The 12,724-nt window shown below is 45.4% G+C and overlaps 1 protein-coding gene and 1 long non-coding RNA gene across 3 annotated transcripts in view; one reads left to right on the plus strand and one right to left on the minus strand.

The window, feature by feature from the left end:
* The window catches only part of LOC127009262 (uncharacterized), a 95,008-nt gene that overhangs the window by 32,146 nt on the left and 50,138 nt on the right, over nucleotides 1-12,724 (plus strand). The window lies entirely within an intron of this gene.
* LOC127009264 (uncharacterized) lies at nucleotides 1,946-3,942 on the minus strand. Its single transcript, XR_007761750.1, has 3 exons — nucleotides 3,724-3,942; nucleotides 3,260-3,636; nucleotides 1,946-2,773 (listed from the first exon to the last, which is right to left on the minus strand). It is a non-coding gene; the product is annotated as an uncharacterized LOC127009264 (long non-coding RNA).

A 12,724-nucleotide genomic window follows, 5' to 3' on the forward strand; every position in this document is an offset into this window, starting at 1 on the left:
ACAACGTTGCCAACACACACACACACACACACACACACACACACACACACACACACACACACACACACACACACACACACACACACACACACACATGCACACACAGCCCCCCTCTCGAAGAACGCAATAGAGATTCTGAAAGTAGGTGTACAAATAAATATGAGGAAAACAAAGGTAATGGTTAATGATAAGTGGTGGGGCGACGATTGATAATATATGGAAGCAAACACTTGAGAGAGTAGAGGAATACACTTATTTAGAACAGTTAGTACAAACCCTGCCCGGAAAAGAAAATCAGAAGAGTAAGAAAGGGATGAAAAAAGGGAGAAAGGTTTATAATTAGTGTATCCTTCCAGTTCTAATATTCGGCTCAGAAACTTGACGCCTCACAGAATATTAGGAGAGAAATATTGGAAGCTCACAAAGAGGAATAGAGAGCATAAACCCTGCCCGGAAAAGAAAATCAGGAGAGTAAGAAAGGGATGAAAAAGGAGAGAAAGGTTTATAATTAGTGTATCCTTCCAGTTCTAATATTCGGCTCAGAAACTTGACGCCTCACAGAATATTAGGAGAGAAATATTGGAAGCTCACAAAGAGGAATAGAGAGCATAAACCCTGCCTGGAAGAGAAAATCAGGAGAGTAAGAAAGGAATGAAAAAGAAGAGAAAGGCTTATAATTAGTGTGTCCTTCCAGTTCTAATATGGAAAAGAAAATCAGGAGAGTAAGAAAGGGATGAAAAAGAAGAGAAAGGTTTATAATTAGTGTATCCTTCCAGTTCTAATATTCGGCTCAGAAACTTGACGCCTCACAAAATATTAGGAGAGAAATATTGGAAGCTCACAAAGAGGAATAGAGAGCATATGCTTAGTATGAGATGCAGAAACAGAAAGCTAGCATCATGGAGTAGTTGACAGACAAAGGTTGGAGGTATTTTAATGACGATGAGAAGAAGATATGGACTAGGGTTGAACAGATGGACCACCAAAGGAAGAGATACAACCCAGGAATGATGAACGCCAGGGGAGACAGGGCCAGGTGGAGGTATTCAATGAGAGAAATGCTGGAACAGAAAAATGTGCACTAAAAACAGACGAAGAGGTAAGGAACTAATGGGAAAGCCTTTGTTCTGCGGTGGTCGTCAAGTAAAAGCTGCTGATGATGATGGTGATAATGGTGAAAAGGTGATGGAGTTAAGAGGAGAAGAGAATGATTAAGTCGACGCTTAACGAGACGTGGGGAAGATTTATGCACAGGCTCCCTTCCCTAAACGAGGCAGAGGAAAAAAAAAGTGTCAAACTCCTATGGTTCCGGAGACGAGTGGGAGAGAGCTGAGAGACAAATGTTGACTCCGAGTGACAAACGACGCAAAAAAAGCTTCCAGACAGTTACACGATCGTTAGGCGGTGGCGTGGCGGAGCGGATCATCGAAAAGAGAAAGAAAAAAATCTCGAGTCTATGAAACAAGTTTGACGGTGATTCCCCAGATACAGAAACTGATCTCTGTAAGCACCAACAGACGGCTGAGGATTAGAGGAAAAGGCGATCATAAACTATTCAACGACAGGTAAGTTGGAAAGTTTCGTTTAGTCGGCGCAACATCTGTGGTCATATGCCGGAGAGAGACAGGAGACGGGACACAACCCCCGATTAATACCTGGTACCCATTCACTGCTGGGTGGACATTGGCGTAGGGTGTCGGAAAAGCCGCCCAAATTTTTCCACTTCGCCCGGAATTCGAACCCAGTCTCCGTCGGTTGTGAGCCGAATGTGCTAACCACTGCACCACGAAGCCCCCGAGATTGGGCCGAGAAGGAGAAGGAGAAAAAGGAGGAGGAGGGGGAAGAGGAGGAAGAGGAGAAAGAGGAAAAGGAGGACAAGGAGGAAGACGAGATCAAGGACAAGAAGGAATAATAAGAGGAGGAGGGAGGGCCCTTCAAAGGGATGTGTTCAAGAAGCCCTTCACTTCCATCCCCAAACCACTCGATGCTCCGGTCGCTATAAGATTCACATATTTTAATTTAATCGAGACAAAACTTCTTACAAGTCATCTGCTTTGTCTCGGATTCTGTGCGGGGCTGGGGCGCGAGGGGCCTCTGGTAAGGGCAGCAGCAGCAGGAGGGGCCAGGGCAGCACCACCACGAGGAGTACCAGCTTGCCTTCACCCATAAGGAAGCACGCGTGGTGGAGGCCCAGGACGAGCCCGCCAACCCACTGCTGCCCGAAAACCCGGGGGTCGCCTGATACTAAGGCTGCTTCTTCCCTCTCTCAGCAGCCGGCAGTTCTCCCTTCGTTATGCCCATGATTCTTCACACTGCCAGCCAGCCATTATCTTTCAGTGACAGACTCGAGGAAAATTGCGTGCAGGATCCTCCCTCCATGCACCGTAGACTCAAGGAAAATTGCGTGCAGGATCCTCCCTCCATGCACAGTAGACTCAAGGAAAATTGCGTGCAGGACCCTCCCTCCATGCACAGTAGACTCAAGGAAAATTGCGTGCAGGATCCTCCCTCCATGCACAGTAGACTCAAGGAAAATTGCGTGCAGGATCCTCCCTCCATGCACTGTAGACTCAAGGAAAATTGCGTGCAGGACCCTCCCTCCATGCACAGTAGACTCAAGGAAAATTGCGTGCAGGATCCTCCCTCCATGCACAGTAGACTCAAGGAAAATTGCGTGCAGGACCCTCCCTCCATGCACAGTAGACTCAAGGAAAATTGCGTGCAGGACCCTCCCTCCATGCACAGTAGACTCAAGGAAAATTGCGTGCAGGACCTCCTCCATGCACAGTAGACTCAAGGAAAATTGTGTGCAGGACCCTCCCTCCATGCACAGTAGACTCAAGGAAAATTGCGTGCAGGATCCTCCCTCCATGCACAGTAGACTCAAGGAAAATTGCGTGCAGGATCCTCCCTCCATGCACAGTAGACTCAAGGAAAATTGCGTGCAGGATCCTCCCTCCATGCACAGTAGACTCAAGGAAAATTGCGTGCAGGATCCTCCCTCCATGCACAGTAGACTCAAGGAAAATTGCGTGCCGGATGCTCCTCCATGCACAGTAGACTCAAGGAAAATTGTGCAGGATCCTCCTCCATGCACAGTAGACTCAAGGAAAATTGTGCAGGATCCTCCTCCATGCACAGTAGACTCAAGGAAAATTGCGTGCAGGATCCTCCCTCCATGCACAGTAGACTCAAGGAAAATTGCGTGCAGGATCCTCCCTCCATGCACAGTAGACTCAAGGAAAATTGCGTGCAGGACCCTCCCTCCATGCACTGTAGACTCAAGGAAAATTGCGTGCAGGATCCTCCCTCCATGCACTGTAGACTCAAGGAAAATTGCGTGCAGGATCCTCCCTCCATGCACTGTAGACTCAAGGAAAATTGCGTGCAGGACCCTCCCTCCATGCACAGTAGACTCAAGGAAAATTGCGTGCAGGATCCTCCCTCCATGCACAGTAGACTCAAGGAAAATTGCGTGTCGGATTATCCCCCCGGCACAGTAGACTCAAGGAAAATTGCGTGTCGGATTATCCCCCCGGCACAGTACACTCAAGGAAAATTGCGTGTCGGATTATCCCCCCGGCACAGTACACTCAAGGAAAATTGCGTGTCGGATTATCCCCCCGGCACAGTACACTCAAGGAAAATTACGTCCCGGATTACCCCCCCGGCACAGTACACTCAAGGAAAATTGCGTGTCGGATTATCCCCCCGGCACAGTACACTCAAGGAAAATTGCGTGTCGGATTATCCCCCCGGCACAGTACACTCAAGGAAAATTACGTCCCGGATTATCCCCCCGGCACAATAAAGGAACACTATAGCAAGCAAACCCAGGCTCAGCATTTCCCAGGCGCTGCTCCAGACACGTATACTTGGCGGGAAATCAATCGAGAGCCTTACACGATATCTTGAATTACTTTACTTACTTACATCACTTAAACCAATGCATAAAAAGATATAATAGGATCGTTCTTAGCAGAGAGAGAGAGAGAGAGAGAGAGAGAGTCTCCCCGCAGTCGTCTCTTTTCCAAGGAGATGTTCAGTCGCTTGAGTCGTTCTTCGTTAGGTTGCGTCCTCAATGACGGTATCATTTTCGTAACGCATGTAACACTGTACTCTCTCCAGTAATTCAATGTATTTTTTGTAATTAGGGGACCAGAATTGTACGGCGTATTCCAGTTGCGGCCTTACCAGCATATTATGGAAAGATACCATTACAGGAGGAGGAGGAGGAGGAGAAGGAGGAGGAGAAGGAGGAGGAGGAGAAAGAGGAGGAGGAAGAGGAGACACGAGACCCCTGGGAACGCAATATTCTCTTTGCTGGACTCTGCCAATTTTGTGCAAGGAATTCTTTAAGCATAACTCAGGTGAGCGCTCTCCCCCTCGACGTCCCGCTCGCTCCCCGGCCCTGCCCACCTGTTACCTTAGCCTCACCTGACAGCGCTTAGATCACCTCTGAACAGTTTCCTTCACGTCTGTTCTTCTTATTTACCTCCTGCGTCTTCGTCCCCGCATAGTCAATCGGTCCCAATTTCAGACTCTTCGGCTCCCTGCAAGATTTTCGCGCCGCCTGTACCGCTGTCTTATGTTACGTTTTTTTTATGTTTTCTTGTAACGTCCTCCTCGCCTTCTTGTAATGGTTCAGTTGCCCCTTCAACCTTTTCGTCTATGTAACGTTTTTTGTCCCACCTGCATCGATGTTACGGCGTTTTCTTGTCTTCTCGTATCACCCTCGACACTGTAACGGCGTTCTTCCATGGCACTTCATCGTTTTTGTGCATCAGGAACGTTGTCAAGTGATGATTCTGTTCCCCTTCAGCCTTTTCTGGTTTTCCTGGATCGTTTCCCTTCCACCTGTATCGTTATCATTATGCTACAACGTGTTTTGTTTCTCTTATAATGTTTATGAGTCTATTTTTCAATGATATATTAAAGGTCCACATATGCAAAGGTTACGTGTTCTCCGTGTAACATTCTTCTTCTTTTTCTTTTTCTTTTTCTTCGTCTTTGCCTTCTTCTTTTTCTTCGCCTTCTTTTTTTTTTTTTTTTTCTTCTTCTTCTTTTTCTTCTTCTTTTTCTTGTTATTCTTCTTTTCCTCGTCTTCGTCTCCCTCGTCTTCGTTCTCGTCTTCTTCTTCCTCTTTTTCTTTTCCTTCTTATTCTCCCTCTCCTCCTCCTCCTCCCTTCTCCACCTTCTCTTATAAACATTGCCTTCCTCCGTTTTCCACCTATCGCATCCCTACTCTATTATGCTCGTAGTGTCTGGGTGGAAGAGAGGGGAAGAGGGCCATCAACGTGTAAGCAGACTGGTTAAGGACGGGAAGGCGGTGTGTGTATGGGTGTGCAGGAGTGTGCAGGAATGTATTCACTTGTGTGTAAATGTGTGTTTATGTAGAGGAGAGAGTTTGGATGAGAGGACGTGTGGGAAAGGTGTGTCGCAATGGCGCGGTGTGGGGCGGCAGGAAGAGGAGAAAAGCGAGGAGGAGGAGGAGGAAGAGAGAGGGGAGGGTTGTGCATCGAGGAGGGGCGATTGGGTAGTCCACGTACGCACCAGGAACAGAAAAAAAGATAAAGTATTCCCTCCGTCTCCCGAACATTTGTCTGGTCCCTTCTGCTTTCTCCCTCGACGTCAACAAATAAGCTGCAAATAAATTATCCACCAACACACGATAGCACAAAAAAAGATATACATTCAAATTAGACAATACTATGAACACACGAGAAAGACGAAACTACATACGCACAAATTACACTCACACTACATACACATACGATATTTGAGACTATAAAAGGAGCAATTGTACACGAATAAACACTTAAACCCACGCTCTATCTCTCTGTGACAAACGAAAACGAATCATAAAGCAATAAATCAACACTAAATCAATAAAGGAAACACGACTCATTCAGACAAATACAGCCAGGAGCCCTTTTTTATATATACCAGGAAAAAAAAAATAGTAAATAGTTAAAGAAATAGGACACAATAAAAAGAAAAAGAACGATCACAAACACACAAGCATTAGCAAGCATACCAAATCAACGTCTCCAAGCACACAGGTAACTCTTCGAAACGTTAATAATCACACGGTGCCAAGAAGCAGAGGAGCAGCCCAGCAGACAAGGGAAAGCAGCAGCAGTAACACCAAGCAGTAGTTAGAATTACTGTGACCCCTTCTGTGATTCTTTCCCAGGTTAAAACAGAGACTATTTGGCGAGTGGTGAGCAGAGGCGAGAGGAGGGTCACCTGCACGCTCTCCCTTCCCTCCACCAAGACCCGAGACAGGGGAAAAGAAACGGCAAACACAGGCAGTATAGTTAGTGCAGTCGTGATGGTAATTCGTGGTGTTAATTCTTTTCCAGGGGTGGGAGTGAGCGGAGGGCAGTGTGAGGGAGAGAGGGAGAGGATGCTTCGATGCCTCCTCCAGCCACCCACGCCAGAACTTGAGGCCTTAAGAGTTCTGGGGGATCGTAGAAATGCTCCTCCAGGGCAGGGACGAAAGGAGGTAAATGAGAAGAAATGATCCGCTTTCACTAGGGAAGGGTGGCGGAGGGCAGAGAAAGGAGGGAGATGAGACAGACAGACAGATGCAGGTAGATAAAGAGAGAGATGTACAGGCTAAATACTGTTGTCAAGATAGAAAAAAACGGTAATTATGGTCGACCTTCTACAGTTTTTGTCCTGTCCTCTCCGTTACCTTTCCCGCCTCTCCTTTCTTTTTTCTTCTCCCTTATTCTCCCTGACTTTCACCTTCTCGTTCACCACCTTATTCCAGAAAGGGGTGGAGGGGGGAGGAGGTCGAGGAGGGAGAGGAGGAGGAGGTGAAGCCACTAGGACTTCAGGTCTTTGGGGCAATACCAAGCTACATGTGTTTGGAGGCTTCCCAGATGAAACATTACAATCTTTCCATGCGTATGTCGAAAGCACTGATATCTTGGAAGTACAGAACAACGTTTGGTCTCGTTAAGCAGTTTTACCGCGGATTGGCTTGGCCCACGGTGTTACTGACTCTCTCAGCGCAAGTGTATGATGTTGATACCTGTGCAGAGAGACAAATATAAGGACGTTCAGGTTACTTGTGTTTCTGTCTTACTCTATGGTCGGTCTTACAGTCACCCGTTTTCGTTAGCTAGCCACCGAACGAAAGCCTTCTGCGCACGATCGGGTCTACGGACGCTAAATAGTGACTTGGAGGTGAATTAACACTTACGGTAATGTGTCTTTGTAGAATCATGGGATATTGCAGGAATAAGTTGTATCAAACTGGCGATTATTCCGTGAGACTGGATCGAGACTTACCACATGCATAATCCAAGAACGCCAACTCCTTCGCTACGGGCTAGTGGCACGCTAGCCAAAAGACTACCCTGCTCACCGGGCTGTTTTATGAGACACAATTCTGAGTGGATGAGGCCAAAGGGGAGTCGCTCTTAGCTAGAGGAAGGCGATGGATCCTGCCGGGAGGTATTTGGTATGGGGAAGGTGTTTGCATGGAGACTTGCTCGAAGGGACCCCCGAGGATGGCGTCGTAGGGTGGGCGAGGCACGCGCTCCCCTGAGCATTCCCCTATTGGCTGATTGATACTTCGACAGTGGCTAGGCATGGTGCTACTAATTACTTGTCACCTGCTTGAAACCCAATTCGAGTGAAAATGACAAAACTAAGGCGAAATAAAACAAAAGAAAATATAATGGTGGGCTAACGACATTTGGTGTGGGACCTTGTCAATTGTCAGCGTATGTATATGTTAATTTTAAGCTCTTTGGTATTTTACACTTTTCCTCCGCTTGAATACCTATGAAGTGGTTTGTAGTTATTCCGAAGAAGTTAATCTACTCACATTCACTGTATATCGCTAATAATTTTATAACTGCAGAACACCTATTAAATTCCAGCTTGTTTTCTTGTTCATTGTAATTCTTCAAGCCAATTATGCCGACGCTGTTAATTAAATAAAGTTTCAACCAGCGTCTTCACACGTCTCGTTGTCACCGCCGGCCCTCCACAAGCCGACCCTTCCTGTCTTCCTTTACCCAGCAACCCTTTATTTACTTTCCCTCGTCGGTAGGCCTACACATCCACCTTCTCCTGTTACCCGCCCTACCCACACCCCCACCACTACCACCACCACCACCACCACCATCTTAACCACTACATACGCGTGTCTTGTCCTACGTTCCATATCTTCTGGCCTCGACATCATCACAGTTGTAGTTTTAATTACATTCCTCCTCCTCCTCCTTAATGAGAAAATTTCACTTGGCTGGAAACCGTTTCTCGTATCCTTCTCTCTCACTTATTTTTTCTACGATATCTGAGCTCTAATTGTGTCACTAGCAATTGTTTTTTTCTCATTATTTGTTTCGGCTGTTTCACCCTACGGACGCTGTTTAGTATTATGTCATTAGTTTGATTTAATTTCTGACTATTTCTTACGTATAATCTCCGTTGATATGTTTTTACCTTATTCTGAACTCCACGCAACCTTCTTTTTTATCATGCTTATGTGTGTTGTTTTTGTCTGTCTGTATCTGTATGTATGTCTCTCTGTCTGTGTTTTATATCATTTACAATATCGAAGACTAACAAGGATTTTAACAGGATAAAGGTAGTGTTAAAAGTACCGCCAATCTACTTAACAAATGAAAAAAAAAATATTCTTAACCAACTCTCTCTCTCTCTCTCTCTCTCTCTCTCTCTCTCCCCTCACCCCCCCACCAGGTACACAGATATTGGAAGACTGATTCAGGTACACAATCCAGGTTAATTAATTGGTCCGTGTCGCCCTACCTTGTACCATTTCCACATGTGTCGCCTCGCTGCCCTTCACTTTCCCTTCCCTTTCCCTCCCTTTCCTGCTCACCCCGTAACCTTAACCACGACTTCCCAAGACCTCGATTTTTCTTGTTCCTTTTGCATCTCATCCTCATTTTTTTCTCTTCTTCCTCTACTTGTTATCTCTTTTTTTTTTCGTCTCCTTTCCACTTATTTGTTTTTCTTTCATTTCTTTCTATTTTCTTTCTTTTTCCTTCTCTTCTTCTTTTTCAACGTTGCTTAACCCTCGATGGATATTAATGCACACACACGCACACGCACACGCGCACACACACACACACACACACAGCACCATTGTCTCAACATTTTTTTTCATGGTCTTCCTTCGCAAACTCTGCCAATTATTCCTTTTAGTATATTTCATCACTTCTTTTCCTATTTCTATTCTCGAGTCTTCAATAATTTCCTCCTCCCACGAAGACCAATTATTAAGAGTAATTCGAAATTCACGCACCATTATTTTAGACAATGCACATTCAACACATATAAGTAAATTGTGTAATAAACATTTTCTATTTCTATTATAATCATTCTTACCAGGAATAGAGCTCAACTTTACAACTGGTACGTATTTGCGAATGAGCTTTTCCTGGTAATATTGTTTTTTCTTTGCTAAAATTTTATATGTCTTTGTCTTACAGCAGCTTGTCGGACATGAAACAAGAATAGAGAAATTATTGTATGACATTTAATTCACACGGTTCTCAGAAAAGAAATGCAACGGTCCTCTCAAAGGTCTGAACATTATCTTCAATATTCGAGTGTACCTTTACCGGGGCTAATTGCGTTGGAAAGTGGTAAAGTAAAATTCGAACACGTTATTTGTACATTTCCATTGTATTGAGATTCTGAGAAATGGTGTGTGTGTGTGTGTGTGTGTGTGTGTGTGTGTGTGTGTGTGTGAGAGAGAGAGTGTGTGTGTGTGAGTGTGAGTGTGTGTGTGTGTGTGTGTGTGTGTGTCACGGGGCAGGGAACAGGACGATGGAGGCTTCGCTAACCTTTCATTAACCTACATCCACGCCGCTGCCCACTCAGCCGGGACTCACGTGTCGGCATCTCGCCCGCCGCCACCTTTCCCTCGCTTCCGCCTCTCGGGGGCAGTGTCCTTTACCAAAACCAAACCTACTGTAAGGGCCGCTTTCACAGTCACTTTGTTTGTTTTAATCGTTACCAATGGCGGCAATCGACGCTTTAGTTTTCCACGTGAAACTGGCCTATTGGGTAGTGGCGACTGCAGAGGAAGCGAGAGGTGTTTGAGAGTGTGTGGCAAGGTGCGGGGCCAGGCTAACTCCGCAGCCGCCACTACCCCATCGGCCAGTTTTACGTGGAAATACTATGGCGGCGATAACAGCCATTGGTGACGATCAAAACAAACAAAACGACTGTGAAAGCGGCCCTGAGTCTCCATGCCGCCTCAGGGACCCACAAAAGCGATGTATAATTTGTCTTCATACAGATTTAGGACCCACAAAAAACGCATATTTATCATCGTATTATAAAACCCGATAAATTAATGATATATCTCTATACTACCTTGGGGGCCCACGAACACGCGATGTATCATGAATCTCCATACAGCCTTAGGGACCTGCAAAATTCAGTGTATTATTAATCTCTATACACCTCGGAAGCCTGTACGTCCTGGCCTGCTGACTGACACGAAGGTTGTGTTCTTGGTATTTATTGGATTTTCTCATTGACACCGTGGATCGTATTGGAAGTAAGTGTTGTTGTGTATACCTTTATGTGTTGTCCTCGGTAGGTTACGTAGGTGATTAGTGTAATATACATTTATGAAATTGAATCAAATCAAATCAATGCGGATCTTTCGTTAATTATTTTTTATCCTTCTTCCATCCTTCCCCAAAAAAGTATCTTCCCAGTCGCCATCAGCCCTTACAAATGTGTTCATGATATCAACAACAACAAGAAAAGTTTTAGGATATGTGACTGAATTTTATCATATTTGAAAGTACGATTTTTTATTTATTATATTTTAGTTTTAATACCACCACCCTTCCTAGATACATTATCCAGGAAGGTTTTATGAGCTATCTTTGCGGTCACTCAGTCAGAATGGACGCAGTGAGAGTGTTCTGCTCGATCTCCTGGAGGGCTCTATGGGGCAGTGGCTTTGCCGGAAGAGCGACGCATGAGTGGTAATGAAAATAAGGAGTGGTTGCAAGGGAAGGAGGAAGGAATAAAGAGATGAAGATGAAAACGAAAATGGAGATAGAGATAGAGATAGAGATAGAGATAGAGATAGAGAGAGAGAGAGAGAGAGAGAGAGAGAGAGAGAGAGAGAGAGAGAGAGAGAGAGAGAGAGAGAGGGTAGAGGAGGAGGAGGAGGAGGAGGAGGGGGAGGAGGAGGAAGAGGAGGGAAGGGGGGAGGAGGGGAGGGGCGGCATTCTTGCAGCGAAAGTGGTATAACGGGAGACACGAGGCTCTGTGGCAAGCATATTAATGATGGTGGTGGTGGTGGTGGCGGTGGTGGTGATGGTGGTGGCGGTGGTGGCGGTGGTGGCGGCAGTGGTGATGGTGGTGGCGGTGGCGGCGACACGGATGATGATGATGATGATGATGATGATGATGATGATGCAGAAAGGTGACGGGTAGACAGACACACAGACAGACAAAACCATTACGTTGAAATTAGTGGTGAGAGCAGTGATGGTGAAGGTGGTGATGGTTGTGGTGACGTAACGGTAAACAGTGAAGCTTTACGGCCTAATGGTAATGACGAGAGAGAGAGAGAGAGAGAGAGTTGGTAGATGGTGAAAACAGTGAATTAGAAGATGGTGGTGATGGTGGTGATGGTAGTGGTGGTGGTTGAGGAAGCTTATGGTGACGGTGATGGTGGTGTTGATGGTGATGTGTGTGGTTGTTCAATGTTCGGTAGTAGCTACAGAAAATGGTATTGATGGTGATGATAGTGGTGGCTGTGGTGGTGATGATCAGAGGTAATGGTGTTGATGGTGACTGGCGGTTGATGATGTAACCCTCTTCAACGATGGTGATGAAAGTGACACTATTAGGGGCATAGGTGTAACAAAAATGAGGATGACAGTGAGTAGAAGCTAGTGAGAATGTTACTAATAGTGAGTGTATGGTGAGGGATGATGATGCGCTGTGTGGCTAAAAAGGAGGCGATGTGATAGTGAGGTATAAGAAAACAAGAGAGGCTGACAGTGATTGCGATTGTGATGAAGCTCGCGACAGTGTTAAAATAGTGAATGTGTATAGTGAGGGACAGTGCATGGGATGGATGATAGTGATGCCATGACGTTAAGTAAAAGAAAACGAGAGGCTGACAGTGATAGCGATTGTGATGAAGCCCGCGACAGTGTTAAAAGAGTGAATGTGTATAGTGAGGGACAGTGCATCGGATGGGTGATAGTGACATTAAGCATAAGAAAAGCAGGAGAGAGTAATGATGATTGTGGGTGATAGTGACGTTAAGCATAAGAAAAGCTAGAGAGTGCAATGATGATACTGGTTAAGATTATGCTCGTAATAGTGTTATGATAGTGAATGTGTAGTATATAGTGAAAGACAATGAACTGGAAATGGTAGCCTTGTTGGTAGTGATGGTGACGATATAACACTTAGGCAAAGATGATAATGAATGAGTATAGGATGGGTAGAAAGTGTTATGATGGTGACTACTTATAAGGAATGGTGCCGAGAGAGAAAATGGTGACTAGGGTGATGGTGATGGTAATGGTGAGAGGTAAGTATAGATGTAGTTAATACGGTAAGTAGGTTAAGTAGTAAGTTAAGCGGAGAGAGGAAAGAAAAGTAGAAACAGGAAAGAATGAAGAATAAAAAATGGAGGAAACTGTGATGCAAAAACAGAGAGAGAAGAGAGGGACGGAACCAGAGATAA

This window comes from Eriocheir sinensis, chromosome 40 (assembly GCF_024679095.1).
Source record: "Eriocheir sinensis breed Jianghai 21 chromosome 40, ASM2467909v1, whole genome shotgun sequence".
Lineage (NCBI taxonomy): Eukaryota > Metazoa > Arthropoda > Malacostraca > Decapoda > Varunidae > Eriocheir > Eriocheir sinensis.